Genomic DNA, 12,113 nt, shown 5'->3' with positions numbered 1-12,113 from the left:
CTCTGACCTTCGTCTGATGAAGTCCCTCCTTCAGGCTCATCTGTGAACTCAAGTCAAAGACCCAGAGGTTACCAAAATGACCCCTCAAGCAATAACCACTGCCTGACGATCACCAGCAAGACCCCACATGACGGACTCCAAGACAATGATTGACCAGAACTTTACTGATTCCCCCTGCACCTGACCACAGACCTCTGTCCTAGATTTTCCTCATATAAAAGCCCACGAGTGTTTTCGACACCTTGAGACCATGCCAGTCCTCAGCCTTCTGGTGTTAGCTGCACTGAAATACATTCCTTTCCTGTGTCACCACCACTCACCTCTCTGCCTCTGGATCAGGGACACTGAGAATAGCATAATGTAGCAAGTCAAATATCAGTTCTTCCCCTCCCCAGGGTTCACTGCTGTTGCTCCTCTCATTACAGTTCTGCTGTTGGCTTAGTGACATTTCTGAACTGATTTTGTCAAATTTGTATCCCTTGTATGTGGCCACAGAAGTCTGTGAATGTAGTGGTCATCAGTCGACACGGTGAGATTTCCTTAAACATCTGGAAACTGCCCTCCTTCTGAAAAACAAAAACAAGAACAAAAACCAGAAAACAACGTCTAGCCCTTGCAGATGGGGAGGAGGGCTCTGGGTGTGTGGGTGTTGGGATACGCCTTCAGCACCAGCCAGGCCTCTTAGCACTCTGCCTTGGCCTTCACTTCCTACTTGCCAAGTCTGACAATCACCAGAGGGCAAAGCCTAGGGCCTTTTCAGGTCCGCCCTGAGCAGGCACCCAGCCCATGCATGCAGTGTCCCAGGGGTTCACGAATAGGTCAGAGCTTCCAGGCCCTTCTTCCCTAATTCTCCTAATCACTCAGCCTTTCTTCCAGTGATTCTGCTTGATTTCTATTTGCCCCAACTCTTATCCATTGTCCTTGGTGGCAGAGACTCACAAATGACTTTAAATGGTTTGGACATCGAATGTCCTCTAGTAGCCACCTCACTACTGGAAGAGTTGGTGGAAAACAACAAGTCACAGAGCAATCCAAGGGTTTGGACTTGGTGTTTCCCTCTCCCGAGATGGGGATATCTGTGAGAGGGGAGGTGGCCAGCTGGTGGAGGGCCAGACACCTGACATGGACAGGACAGATGGGGTACATGAGGCCGAGCCCCCCAGAGCATGTTCCTGAAATCTGGAATGAACTGGCCTTCAAAGCTGCAGATTGGTTGGGATCATTTTCAGGCTGAGGAGGAAAATGAGGGGAGCAGAGGAGACTAAGGAAGCTTATAACAGACACATACAAAATTGTTCAACATCCCTCGACATGAGGGAAATACAAATCAAAACTACAATGAGATGGGATGCCTGGGTGGCTCAGTGGGTTAAAGCCTCTGCCTTCAACTCAGGTCGTGATCTCAGGGTCCTGGGATTGAGCCCCGAGTCAGGCTCTCTGCTCAGCAGGGAGCCTGCTTCCCCTTCTCTCTCTGCCTGCCTCTCTTCTTACTTGTGATCTCTCTCTCTCTGTCAAACAAATAAATAAAATCTTAAAAAAAAAAACTGTAATGAGATACCACCTCACACCAGTTAGAATGGCTAAAATGAACAAGACAGGAAACAATAAGTGTTGGTGAGGTTGTGGAAAAAAGGGAACCTTTTTACACTGTTGGTGGGAATGCAAGCTGGTGCAGTCGCTCTGGAAAACAGTATGGCATTTCCTCACGAAGTTAAAAATAGAGCTACCCTATGACCCAGCAATTAAAGTCCTGAGTATTTACCCCAATGATACAGATGTAGTGAGAAAAAGGGGCTACCTATACCCCAATAATCATAGCAGCAATGTCCACAATAGCCAAGTTGTGGAAAGAGCCTTGATGTCCTTTGACAGATGAATGGCTAAAGAAGATGCGATCCATATATGCAAGGGAATACTCCTCAGTCATCAGAAAGGATGAATACCCACCATCTGCATCGACATGGATGGAACTGGAGGGGATTATGCTGAGTGAAATAAGTCAAGCAGAGAAAGACAATAATCATATGATTTCACTCATATGTGGAACATAAGAATAGGGCAGAGGACCACAGGAGAAAAGAGGAAAAACTGAATGGGAAGAAATCAGAGAGGGAAACAAACCATGAGAGACTCTGGACTCCACAAACCAATCTGAGGGTTACAGAAGGGAGGGGGTGGGGGGATGGGGTACCTGGGTGACTGGTATTAAGGAGGGCACATGTTTGATGAGCACTGGGTGTTACAGGCAACTAATGAATCAATGAACACTACATTAACATCTACTGATGTACTATATGTTAGTTAATGAATTAAATTTTAAAAATTAAATAAAATTAAAAAATAAAACCAGGGCAGAAACCATACGTAACTCAGGGGCTCCGTGCTCCCGGTAGCTGAGCTACTGGCCACAGCCAAGGCCTCTGGCAGTCGGGGGACTGAAGGTCTGAGAGGTGGCTCAGTGCAGCCCTGCCCCTGAAGCCCTGTGGCCATGGCAAGGAGCAGGGACTGGGAGGGAAAACCCAACCAGAGGCCACCCTGGCTCCACGGCCGCTGCAGGACCACTCCCAGCCCCACCAGGTGGTGTTTGTCTAGAACCAGGAAGAAAACCTTTTCCCTTGATTGTTCTTTTTAAACATGGTTGCTGAGCATTGACACAGAAATCACCTGACATAAAACTGGAGCCGTTCACAGCTGCAAGTGACCCAGAAGTTATCAAAATGTAGCAACCACAAAGAAAGGACCTTGTGTCCCCAGGTGTGTGCAAGTACAGCTGGGGCCCTGGGAATGCTTGTGTGGGCAGGGCTGGGCTCCAAGTTCTCCCTCAGGGGAACAGAAGTAGGAACCTACTCTGACAGCTCTGCAGGACAACACCCCCTGATGGAGACAGGGGCAGCTCCTCATGAGTCTCGGATGTCCTGGTGATTCTTGGGCACAACCTGAATCTCAGTTTCTTCATGAAGGGAGGGGAGGGCTGCCCAGCCACCATAGGTCACACAGGTCCTCCAGGGGACAGCCCAGCCGCTGCAGGTCACACAGGTCCTCCTGGGATAGCACTTTGGTGGGTTTGTGGTCCAGCAGGTACCTCTTCAAGTGGCTCTTATCACACCACACAACCTCGACCCCATTGGCCAGGTCCACCTCCATCACCTGGTGACAGGCCAAGGTCAGTCAGTGAACCTCCACTACCAATCCCCCCAAAAAAGGCCCCCATGTAGTAAACATCACCCTGGTCCATGGGGATATGGGCCTGGGACTGTGGCCAGCCCTGGTAGCTGAAGTCCTCATGGGACACTCGGCAGAAACTGGGGTGCAGTTCTGCCAAAGGAGGGGCAGAATCTCCATGCCCACATGGTCACAGAACTTCATGTCCACATCCGCACACAACAGGTCATCCACCTCACGGAGGAAGCGCTGCTCACAGAAGTGACTGACCATCGCCATGTACTGTATGGACACATTCTGCTACTGCGGGGCACTGGGGACCTCAAAGACCACAACCCTCCAGCCCTCCCAGCGGGGCACACAGGCCTGGCAGCTTGCTGGTCAGTGATGACCAAGTAGGTGACCCTGTGTCCCACCATGATGGGCTTCTCTGCCCTCTGCAGGGACAGCTCCAGGAAAACCACCTATGTACAAGGACGAGGGACAAAGTGGGAAGAGGGTCACAGTCAGAGGCTGACCACAGGACCCCAGAGCTGGGGGCCATGTACATGTGCATCTTCTTCAAGGAGGCAGGCCCTGGGCTGCTTTAAGCAACAGTCACTCTCCCAGCCTGTCCTGAGCAACTCTGCTTGTGAGGCCTCCCTATCTTCTGTTCCCAGAGATGGGGGCTATCAGTACCCCATCATACAAAGGGGAGCTTGAGACTTCGGAGGCAGGAAACCAACCCCACAGTCAGCATGCTGGAGCCAGGAACACTCCCCCTGTGCTGAGCTCCCAGGAAAACCCTGCATGTACCCTCCCCTGGCCACCCCCCTGCATGTCCTGCCCACCTGCCAGGAGTGGAGCACCTTTGGGCACAGCTCTCCTTCCTATGGCCTACAGACTGGCTAGAACAAGCTGGGCTGGTCTCTTGCTCCACTTTGCTTTGAGGGGGCTGTCTCTGGCTCCCACAGAGCTGTCTCCACCCCCATAGGGTCCTCTCTTGAAGGCTACTGGGCCTCTTGCTGACAAGTTCCATCAATCAACCGCTGCTATTCCTAGGAGTGGTCACCCTCGAGCTCCCCCAGATCAGGAATCAGGTCCAGACTGTGGGCAGGGAAGGGGAAAGAGGACTATGGAAGAAGAGAGGCTTGCTTAGGCCCCAGCCATGAATCCAGGAGTGGAAGCTTCCAGGTCCAAGACTACATCTCCCAGGCTCCAAGAATTTGGAAGTGTTGTCTCTCTGAGGGGTCTACCTGTGGGGACAGCAGCTCCCCCATTGTCAGCAAGGCTGGTGAGCCCCCTCTGAGACTGATTTTTTTCTTAAGGTTTTACTTATTTATTTGACACAGAGAGAGACAGTGAAAGAGGAAACACAAGGAGGGGGATTGGGAGAGGGAGAAGCATGCTCCCGGTTGAGCAGGGAGCCCAACATGGTGGGGTTTGATCCCAGGACCCTGTGATCATAACCTGAGCAGAAGGCAGATGCTTACCAACTGAGCCACCCAGGCACCCTGAGACTGACTTTTTCACCTAGGCACTAAGCCTACTTCCCAGTGCCTGCCCCAAACCTGGCAGCTTAGTAAACCACTCACACAGGGAAAGTAGGCACTACATTTAAATAGGGGACAAAGCAGCTGGCAGACATGAGTCAAGTTACCGAGTGGCAAGTCCAGGTCCAGCCAACAGGGGAACAAGCCAGACATGAAGCAGGGGTGGAGAAGAGTGCAGAAGAAGAGGGCAGAGAGAATGTAAAGGCCTGGAGTCAGGCCTGAGGCACATGTGGGAGACCACACACCTGGGAACCCCATGGGGGTTGGGAGGCATGTGGTGGGAGAGAAAAGGCTGGAGAGGACAGTAAGCTGGGAAGCAAATCACAGAGATGCTCAAAGTATGTGTTCTGAAAAGACCACTCTTCTGGTTACCAGAGAAGAATGGACTCTGTACAGCAGAGGGCAGGGACACCCTAACCTTAAGCCCTAACCCTAACTCTACCCTAACCCTAATCACAGCTGCAGCTGTGCAGGCCAGGTTCAGGGAAGGAGCTGGGGTCCTGTGCCCTCTGCAGGTAGGTTAAGCCATTTAATTCTGGAAATTCAAGCTGCATGAAGCCCAACATCCTTCAACTTCTCCAAAAACAGCTAAGGAACAATGAATTGGAAACAGTATGGAATGACAACAGTCCCTGACACAAATGGTGGTACAAAACATGACCCTGGCCCTGACACACACCTATTCTCTGACCTTGCTCTCAAGCCTGACCCTGACCCCAATCCAAGGCCCTAACCCTAGCCCCCAACTCCAATCCAAGGCCCTAACCCTAGACCCCAACCCAAACAAGAATCAAAAGGTAAGGACACCTGGGTGGCTCATTGGGTTGGGCCTCTGCCTTCGGCTCAGGTCATAATCTCAGGGTCCTGGGATTGAGCCCTGCATTGGACTCTCCACTTTCTTCCTCCCACTCTGCCTGCCTCTTTGCCTACTTGTTACCTCTCTCTCTCTCTCTGCCAAATAAATAAATAAAATCTTTTAAAAAGAAAAAGAATAAAAAGGTAAAAATTACAAATATCCATCAGTGGTGAATGCATAAACAAAGTGTGGTGAAGTGTTTGAATTTGGGTTCAGGTTCAGGTTTCAATCAGATTTCTAGATCAAGCTTTGGGTTTAGGGTCAGGATGAGGATTTAGAGTGAGGGGTAAGGAAACAGAGTTGGAGTTTATGGCTTTAGATTTATGATTTAGGGCTTAAGACTCAGGGATGATGGGATAAAGTTCAAGGTGAAATTTGCGGTTTGGGTTCATGCTGGGATTTGGGTTCAGGGTTCATGGCTCAGAGTTCTGGTTTAGGGTTTGGATTTGTGGTTCAGGTCTTAGATCCAAGGCCCAGGTTCCAAATCTAGGCTTCCAGTTCAATTTCAGGTTTGGGATTTGGGGTTCCAGTTGGGGCTTTAAGGTCAGGTTAGGTTTCAGTGTTAAAGGTAAGGGTTAAGGGTAGGCTTAGGGATGACACACTTTCTTCAGTGTCATCATAGACACAAAATTTCTATCAGAAGTTTCTAAATCTGAATTATATTTCATTTGGGTGTCAGGAGCTGGCTTAGAATTTAAGATCTCAGTAACTATCCCCCAATAACATTCTGATCCTAGGGTGATCCTAGTCACCCAGAAGCAGCTTTTGTCTTGGCTCAAACATACCCTTGGCAGAGAAGGGTGAGCTGATACCAAAGTTGGGATGACTTCACAATGGTAGAGATGTGAAACCAAATATCAGGGAAATGTTCATGGAAAATGAAACAGGAGGCAGATAACTGGTCAACTACTGATTCTTCCACAATAACAAAGACCAAGTCTCCAATGAAATCTGATAAGGTTCCCTAAGAAGGCCTATGGTACTCATTACCAGTACTGAAAGAGGGCCACCTCCCCTGCTTTAAACTAAGAATCACAGCAGGATACTTCCTACTTTTTTCAAAAATAAAATTTTAGTATTTGGCAGTTCCAGTGTACAATTTGTGGAAGCACTGACAACATTTCCCTTCCTCAAATCCTCATCAACATATGGTTAAAATGCAGGCAATGTTGTAATGCAGTGTTCATTGGAATACCAAGTACAAAGAGGGCTATTAGAAGCAATAAAAATAAAACTCAATAAATATGAAACTCAAAAAAAAGCACCCTTTATGGGCACTCAATGAGTATCCCTAACCTTAATATCTAAAGTCTCATCCTATGGAATTCACCTATATAAAACTCATCAATAACAATATCCTATTGATCACCATAACCACCTCACCATTGATCTCTAGGCTTGCAATACACACTCCAACCACTAGAGACACACTTCTCAAAAGAAGAGCAGGACTTGCCCACTCCCAGGGGTCCAAGCCAATGGCTGGGAGAAATCCCAGCCATTAGGACACAGTCACAGAAACCACACCCAGAACTCAATATTAAGGACAGACATCTAATGAAGTGGGTGCTGTAGATCACCACCAACCCCACGAAGTAACTCTACAGTGGACTCCAAGTCTGTCTCCTGCCCGGGATTACATGGGGCACCACACTCTTCCAACACTCCATCCTCAGAACAAAACCGTGAACTGTTCTCGTCAGTCCTGTGTGCAGGCTCACAGGAGCCCTGTGAAAGCCAGACACCTTCTTGAGAGCACCCAGCCTCTCACGCCTCTCCTAGCAGAGGGAGGGTGCTGTCTCCCTGACTTCCATACCAACTAGAAAATACTTGGAACAAGTCTTGCTGTACTCCATGCAAAAGGCATATTCTCTATCTGCAAAATGATGGACGCTCAGACACCACGGATTCCTCATATCTGTCTGAACTAAAATAAATTGGAGACAGAGCTTGGCCAGAGCTCACGTAAATACACACACACACACTCTCCCTTTGTGCCCTCCAGAGCAGTTCCCATCCATCTTGTTCATTCTTAGCCATTGTCTCTTCAGAGTAGTACAGTTGCCAAGGTGCTAGGGCTGAGGTGCTAGGTGCTTAGCCAGCACCTTGGACCACTCACTATCAGAAATTAATATTCATTTTATTAACAGATACATCTCAGGAGATCTTTCCACAGGAACCATTAGAAAAGTCATTACAACAGAGGTCCTAACAACCTGTGCCAATCTCTAGGTCTCCAGTTCCTGGCTCCAGGGATTGACTCATCCATGGGCATATGACCTGCTCACAGCCAATGAGATGGGAAGAACCTCGATCTCAGCCTGCAGAGGCAAGCATGGGGTGGACCTTCCAGGCTGGGGCTTTTAAATCCTGACTGCAGAAATGGCCTAGGCCAGACCTGGGCAAGTGCCACAGAGGGCCCAAGAAGCCAGGTGCTCCATAACATTGGTGAGGCCTCCATCAGACTCGTCCTGAAGCCCACACATGCTAGATCCTCCACTAACTCAGGAGAACCCTAAATATGCTCATGGTCTTGGCCTGAAGAAGATGATCATCTGTGTGGTAGATAAGCCACAAGATATACCCACCAGGTGATGGGGACTGACTCAGCCAAACTATACCTATATGGAATTCAAACACAGACAGATATCTTATGGCAAGCTCGAGGTCTACAGAGAAAGGCAGGAGAATTCCAGAGGCCTTAATTATTCACCCATCTCACTACCATTTTCTTTTTTCTGTTCAAGTGGAGGGGCCAGGGTTAGGAAGGATAGATCCCAGTGTCTTCCCACTCTGCCACTGGAAAAGAAGAGCCCTCGCTCCATCATCCATCATGTTGCAGATCTGGGGTGTGGGAAACTACCACCCATGGGCCACATGGGACCTCCCCCAGTATGGTCTCAATCCAGTGTCTCTGAAACATTAGTTATGGATGGTCTGTGGCTGCTTTCAAGCCACAGTGCAAGAGTGGAGTCCTTGTCAGAGACACCACATGCACTGCAACACTGAACAGAAAATCATTACAGAACTGTGCAGAAAAGACTGTGCTGATCCCTGATCTCAAAGATACTAAGATCGTGTCCCTTCTTTGAGTTGAATGTAGAGCTTTCTGGGCCAAATCTAATTTTTTCACCACCAGAGGCAAGAACTTCCATGCTTTGAGCCAGAATTCCATCTCCATCTCCTCTATTTACACCTTCAATGCCATGTCTACAGGTCTGTAGCACAATGGGAATTCACTCTTTGCCATGGTAGTGATGCTCAGAAATGGAGGTGTAAGTGTGAGCTCATGAGGGTGAGCATGTTTTTCCTCTTGGGTATCCACAGTGTGCAAGAGGAATACAACAGAGTAGCGTGCTTTCTGTCCCACAGCAATGGCCATGCCATGCGGTTGCATAGTGATCTCAGAAGGAAGCCACCTTCCTAGAACACACTTTGTCTAGAAGGACTCCCATGTCCCTTGTCCTGGACACTAGGTTACACCAAGCCTGGGGACACCCAGAGGGATAAAGACTCACCTTGCCCAACAGGGTTTTGAAGGACACCTGCTGTTCCAGGGCAAAGGATCCTGAAACCATTCATTTCATCCATCTGTCATCCAGCCATCCATCTGAGAGAGAGATCGACTCCAAGCCAAAAGGACAGACTAAGAGATGATGAATAGCAGCCTTGCATGACAAGTGCCATGACAGCAGACACTCAGAGAACTGGGTTTGTGCATGGTTGGCGAGACTGGGAGGCCAGGGATCAGGGGTGTTCCAGCTGGATGTCACAGCTGTGCCCTGTGTGGCTACAAATGTTAGTGTGACTGAGCTTTGACCAGACTGGAATGACAGGACAGGCGAGGGGTGATGTCCCTAAACTGTCTTCTGCAAGGCAAGATTTCAGTAATGAGATTTCCTTCAGTATGCTTTCATGTCACATGCGTCTGTGAGTCCCTAAACCTGATTATGTAGAACATGAAGTATGTAGGAAGCCATGGATTTCAAACCTGAGGTGCTGGGGGCAGATCACCCTTGATATTTCTTTTGGCTGCTTTCAGAGTAGGATGACTTCTCCCGCCTTCATCTCTGACCCCAGGACAGGGAGCAAAAGCAACACAGATCAACATGTCACAATGTCCACAGAAATCTGCAAAGCCATGTTCTCACAGGAGCTAACGGATCAGGACCAGTGGGACAGAAAGGGGAGGCCGATAGCAAGGAACAAGTCATGTGCATGTGAGCTGACCCACTTCTCTACCGGTTGGAAGCAAGGCATGCCTGACGGGAGGGAATCCCTCCTGCACCCAGTCCATCTCTTCACCGCCCTTGAGCAGAGCAGAGGATGTGCTGAGCTTGGCGTGGCTTTCATAGGGACACAGCCAGCTGGCTACAGATGCTACCTGCCAAGTACCTAGAGGACCAGCTCCTTCCTGGATCTTAGCTAAGATGAAACAATCATTATGTTTAGTTAAGTGACCTATTTCCGGGGACTGGTCCTGTGCTCAGTGCTCTGGTGACTATAGTAACTATATACCCTCCCTTTGTCTTTCTGAAAAACACCTTAGGCAGGTAAGATGGACCTGCAAAAAGCTGTCCCCAGTCCGGGTATGTCACTTGACCCTGACCCTATCCCTAATATGTACCTAAGATATAGTATTTAAAATACTGCTCAAAAGTGAAAGGATGGTTTTTATGAAATAAAAATATGAAATAAAGAATTCAGGGACCAACCTTTTTTGGTCTTAACTCTCCCTTGAATTCCTTCAATCCAAACCATTTCGACCACATGCTACCTGGAGAGTGGCCACACGGGGGCAGCACTGAGTAAACAGTGCGCCAAGCCCATTGCAAAGCCTATTCTTCCCTCATCCTGTCAAACCTTGTTCATTCAAAGTTTACATATCTTGGTACAAGTGATTAAAAGTGTGACTTTGTTGAATTTTTTAACAACCAAACTTATTCCTTCAACCTGTTAAGAATAGAAGGTGTTTTCTAAAATCTCAGACTTGGAGAGCTCGGGAAGGCCCATGGGCCTGGGAAAGGGCTATGACTTGGAATTGATTCAGGTCTACTTAGGAAACAAGGATGGCTTCTCTTCCACTTCCTTGCAGGACGAATCTGTGTCAATGACCAGCACTGAATCCACACCAAAGAGCACAAAGTACAACTCAGAGGAAAACCAAGGAGACTCCAGAAGCAGAGAAAGAGCCAGCCCCAGGAACAAAGACAAACCAGGAAGGCTCTGCCTAGGCCAGTTTGCATTTCTGCAGATCCTGTGGAGCTACAATGCCCTCAGTGCCCTCAGTGCCCCCAGGGTCGTGGGTCAGGCCGAGCACACATCCTGATGCTGTCCTGTTGGAACATGTGAAGAGCCTTCTGGGCCCTTCCTCCACGAGACAATCCCTACTGCCTGACGACTCCAGCCTGCTTCTTGGAACTCCCATTCCCCCATCCTTCACTTTTACCATCATGGCCCTCATACAGAGTATACTGAATGACTTCCTCTTCTGTCATCTAAATGTTTTTGTTCATGTTTGCTGGGAAATGATACCTTGCATCATTGACCCTGATGTAGAATCCCTTGCCACCTTGCCTGAAATCAATGTGGACTGCAAGTGCCTACACACTGTCATGAGGCTAGTGTCCTGGGCAAGGTCCTCCTGAAGCTGGCTCAGTTGTTGCAGTGAAGGCCTGAGCCAGGCACTACTCACTGTGTGCCAGGAAGGCAGCACAGCCAAAACCTTGTTTGGGGTTCAGGATTGCTCATGGCCCCTCAGCCACATCAGATGGCATGGGGGAACACCCTGAAGACACGGGCTAGTCCAGTGTGGCCCTGGGGAATCTTCATGGAACAGGCATTGTGTCCAATGGAGGAACTCCATAGGAGAGGGGACAATGAGAGTCAAAACTCCTAATATATATATTTCATCTTGGAGACTGCCCAGAACTTAAAAATGTTTAAAAATAGAACTATCCTGTTACAAAGCTGTCATCATCAAGACAGTATGGTACTGACACAAAAACAGACACATAGATCAATGGAATAGAATAGAGAGCCCAGAAATAAACCCTCAACTCCATGGTAAACTAATGTTCGACAAAGCAGGAAAGAATGTCCAATAGAATAAAGACAGTCTCTTCAACAAATGGTGTTGGGAAAATTGGACAGTCACATGCAGAAAAATGAGACTGGACCATTTCCTTTCACCACACATGAAAATAGACTCAAAATGAATGCAGGACCTCAATGTGAAAAAGGACTCCATCAAAATCCTTGAGGAGAACACAGGCTGCAACCTTTCAATCTCCACCACAGCAACTTCTTCCTAGGAACATCGCCAAAGGCAAGGGAAGCAAGGGCAAAAATGAACTCTTGGGACTTAATCAAGATCAACAGCTTTTGCACAGCAAAGGAAAGAGTCAACAATACCAAAAGACAATTGACAGAATGGGAGAAGATATTTGCAAATGACATATCAGATAAAGGGCTAGTATCCAAAATCTATAAAGAACTCATCAAACTCAACACTCAAAGAACAAATAATCAATCAAGAAATGGGCAGAGGACATGAACAGACA

The 12,113-nt window shown here is 48.3% G+C and overlaps 1 pseudogene; it reads right to left on the bottom strand.

Moving 5' to 3' along the window:
• Positions 1-2,897: 2,897 nt before the first annotated feature.
• On the bottom strand, positions 2,898-9,128 carry LOC101677576 (annotated as a pseudogene).
• Between the last annotated feature and the right edge of the window lie 2,985 nt (positions 9,129-12,113).

Source organism: Mustela putorius, unplaced genomic scaffold (assembly GCF_011764305.1).
Source record: "Mustela putorius furo isolate JIRA1106 unplaced genomic scaffold, ASM1176430v1.1 tig00000224_pilon_pilon_pilon, whole genome shotgun sequence".
In the NCBI taxonomy this organism is placed as follows: domain Eukaryota; kingdom Metazoa; phylum Chordata; class Mammalia; order Carnivora; family Mustelidae; genus Mustela; species Mustela putorius.
The sequence above is the reverse complement of the archived record's forward strand: the minus strand, read 5'-3'. Positions and strand labels throughout refer to the sequence as shown.